Genomic DNA, 4399 nt, shown 5'->3' with positions numbered 1-4399 from the left:
ATATTAAACTGACTGGTAGCGCTCACATTCTGTCAACACCAATCAAAAGAGAAACACCAAGTGATCAAAGTGCGACAGTGTCAGCGCATTTTTCATCATCCTTTTAATAACAATGCAGGAACTGAAAATTACAGTGACATGCTCTTCAGTTTCCACTTTCAAAGGAAATTAAATTTAGCCTGCGGATATATTTATTATCACACATCTCCATCTCCACATACAGGCAGCTGCCAAAGAAAAAAAAAACCCAGCAGCAGCAGCAGCAGCAGCAGCAGCCCTGGAGCTGTTATTGTGTTTCCTTTAGTAAAACCAAACCCAGATAACACATCTCCATCTCTGTGTTTACCTTCCACGCTGTCAGCTCTTTGTGTCTGGGTTCATTTCCTCTGTCTAACCGCCTTTGACAGGCAGATGGTGTGATGCTTTGATCTGTGGACCCGCCACACACTCTCCCACCCGGGGCCGGTTTCCACCATCAGTCGATGCTCGGCTCTCCTATCTGATGTTATTTAAAGATTAGAGTGAGCTCCAGTATTTTCAACTTAAAAAGTCTCAGATTTCTTTATTGTCTTTATTTGTATAAAATATAAAATTTGTTAAAATACAAAAGTGGCATTCCTTGAAGTAATATCTTACTTAAATCAAAATTTTGGATCTGGACAAATGTTTTCTTGGGAAGGCCATTTCTCAATAAATATCATTTCAGGCGTTCTCACTGCTCACCTTTACTCAATACTTTTAAGTCTTAGTTACATTAAATGTCAGCTACTTTTATTCAATATTCTAGAGGAGACTAACTTTTACTAAAGTATCTTTATGGTAAGGTACTTGTACTTTTACTCAAGTATCCCTTCAAGATACTTGATACAAGACTGCCATAACAACAAAAAATGGTAATCTGTAAGCATTGTAGGAGCTTCACATTTAGCTATTTTATCCAGCAAAATTAGATAATTCACAAAGTCAAAAAGTGCACTTGTTTAATAAGAATGAGATTCTTTAAATAAATATTTCCTGATTTTTTTCTACACGTATATTCAGAAAATCCCTTCCTGCTCTGTGAAATAATAAAACACTTAATGAACTGCAGTACCCACAATGCACACAGCAGTCATTTGGAAATGATTAAAGTCTGGTTAAGAACTTTGGGGTACTTTGAAAATGATTTTTCTTTAATTGACTAATAAATGAACAAATTTATCTTCTTCCTTAACCTTTAATTTCCTGAATTCAAAAGCAAACAGAGCATMTTTTGCATTTCATACTTTGTGGATATTCACACGGAGATAAAAGTTTCTCTAATTTTATGGTGCAAATCGTTCTCATCCATAATTGTATGGTAATTTAATACTCAAAATTATTTAAGGTTTTGTCAATAAAACAAATGACGGTACAGATTTTGAATACAAGTTTATTACTAGTAGAAATTATACTATTACCCATCTTACCCACCTGAGGTCCTTAAAGAGCCACTTTACCTCTTGTTTCTAAGGCCCCTTTTCCACAGTCTGCATTGTGTTACTGACTTTTTTTACCCAGATATGTGCTGGCGTAAACTTACTTCACGCTTTTCACAATTAAGAAACTCAAAACGGAGATGTTTTACTATCATTATTATTATTGTTGTTTTTTCAGACATAATACTGTCACATCTCCAACATGTCTTGTTACAGTGGAGCCCCACTAAGTCTGCCCAGAAATTAAAACTTTAATGATAGCTCCAAAAATAAAACTCACATCATTTAGTAATGATCTGCTTTATATTTTGTTCATCAAAACTTCTTAAAATCTAATTTTTTATGCTCGAAGTTAGAATATTTATATAAAAATATAACTAAGTACAAATTCTGTATTTCTTGMAGACAGTTGATTTAAATTAATGCAAATAATAATGCCTTTATAATTGATTTTTTATGGTGCAGTATTACATTCGAACACTAGAGGGTGCCACAGACCAAAGCCTGATTTTTGAGTTGCTTGAACTTGATGTGCGCCTGTTAAAATATTGCATTGTTTACATTGTTTAAAAATCAGCGGAAACTGTCGTTTTGACTGGAAATTCTGTTGTGTCTGAGTGAGATGAATAAAAAAAGACTGGGCTTTAAAATGTGAAGTGTCTCGACCTTCACTTAAGAACAGTTTGGATCATGGCTGGTAACAAAAACAGACTTGAGCAGCGTTTCTTTCAAAAAATACCTTGCCAAAACACAGGTTTGTTTTATTTTGAAGGCCACACATATCCACTGCTTTAGTGAAAAAGATTTAAAATAAAGAGTACTTCTTAGGCCATTTCGACACACCTTTTACAGTTTTAAATGCAAAAATGTGTGATATTATTATAGTGTAAGGTAAGGTAAAGCTTTTGAGACTCAAAACGTAGCCTAGCTGCAAGTAACACGATATGTTCCTAACCAGGCGTTTCAAACTACTTATATATAGAGCAATCCGAGCTGACACTTTCGTGGAAATGATATCTAACTATATCTTTCCTTGAGACCGAATTGCATCTGTTTCCTGCCTGCCAACAACAAACATGGTGACTGTCAACAGATAAAGGTTACTGAGTTCTTGACATCACTACCAAACATTTCTGCCTTTTATTTAATCCAGTTAAAATCAGCGACGAATCCCATAAAACTATGTTCGACTAATGAAGACATTAGTTCAAACCCTTTACGTGAAATTCGATACTTTTCATCAAGTAGCTAAACAAATAAATAAATAAATAAATAAGTCGTGTGTGACATTTAGAAAACCACGTAAACTCCAACACTAGAACTTCGTAGTCGTCATTACGCAATAGTTTTGTCTTTTGCCAGCTCGAATATAAGTTACAGTGAGCTTATTATGAGTTTAGAGTGTACAAAGCGATTTAACTCTTGAAATTTATATCAAGTTAATATTAGTTGTAAAAACCTAAAGAAGTTCATTATATGTTTGCACATCAGTTCACATATTGAAATAATTATGTCTTTAAGTTAGCAAGTAGGTAAGTAAGTTTGTTCCGTTTTAAATATGATTTTTTTAAACTGTAAAGTTTATTTTATTAATATCTATATTTATATATTTGTAATAGCTGTTTTTCCAAAGAAACGTGAAGGCAGCAAAGCCCACACGCTACAGATCCAGAGCAGAGCGGTATGAACCAGTTCATCAAGCCGCGGAAGCTGTGTTCAGGATGTAAATACACATTTCAAAATAAAAGCACCTTGAGATAAACAAGATTATGCCATGAAATATTCCCGATGTATGCCAACGTACTTCAAAGTATTTTTAATACTTTAAGAAAAAAAAGTTAAATAAACCCTTTCATTTACATTCAGGATCTTAATTATTCGATTTAATGTGAAAAAAGTTGCTAAAACCTGGGAATTGCTAATCCTTTCCTGCTTTATGGTCTGTTACTGTAAACTGTGTGTATGTTGATGTAAAAGACAAACTAACTTAAAAAATATTAACAATAGCTTATTTTTTGCAACTATTATCAACAAACAGCAGTCATAAATGCATAAAACATACATTTGGCGAGGCACCCAGTAAAAATGATTTATTAACAATATTTGTGTACTAAAATTAGTAAGGAGTGTCACTTTTCTACAATTTTGTGTTATTCAAAAGCGCTAAAGATTGCTTTAGTTTGAAAGTATTTCCCGGAAGTGCTGTTTGTTTAGGTTATTTGGCGCACGCCAAGCCGCCGGATATTTATCAGCTCGACTGAGCAGTTAGCACACAGACAGCCTAGCCCTAGCTAGCAGAGCGATTCCTGGAGTGTAGTTGTGTCTGGGCGGGCTTAATATTTTTGACATCTTTATCGTTTTTGGGACATATTTTTTTCTCGGACTCATGTCTGCAGTCAACATGTATTGTTTTTCAGATAATGCTAATGTTGGTCGATGAGCTGAAGCGACGAGGATGGCTGTTGAACCGGCTGCTTTTTTGTTAAAAACTCCTCCTTCACCCAAACCTTTGCTTCTCAGCTGGGTAGACGAACCAGGTCTGCTGTGAATTACATTCCTCCGGTGCCAAGAAGAGCCACCGACATTTTAAAAAGGTAGTCATTTTTTGACATTTTATTCTTCGCTTTAGATTATTTTGCAGCTGTTCTGTAGCAGCTTTAGCTATCCGCACCACGTAGACGGGTTATAAAACAGCTGCAGTGTTTACCGGTAGCTAGCTGTGAGCAGCCATTGAAATCATTTTAGTTTTATTTTAAACATTCCTCTAACAAAATAGCTTTTGAATTACGAATTAGCCTGCATCCGACTCGTGTTATCTTTTGCAGCATTTAGAGACTAGTTTGACTTGTAGTTTTATTCATTTATTTATGTTTTTAGTGAAGAAATGAGCTGTTTTATTAATTTATCCTCCTTTTTGTCTTCCAGATTGTTTTCATCGTGTC

This window comes from Austrofundulus limnaeus, unplaced genomic scaffold, assembly GCF_001266775.1.
Source record: "Austrofundulus limnaeus strain Quisiro unplaced genomic scaffold, Austrofundulus_limnaeus-1.0 Scaffold63, whole genome shotgun sequence".
Lineage (NCBI taxonomy): Eukaryota > Metazoa > Chordata > Actinopteri > Cyprinodontiformes > Rivulidae > Austrofundulus > Austrofundulus limnaeus.
Note: the sequence above shows the minus strand (reverse complement) of the source record.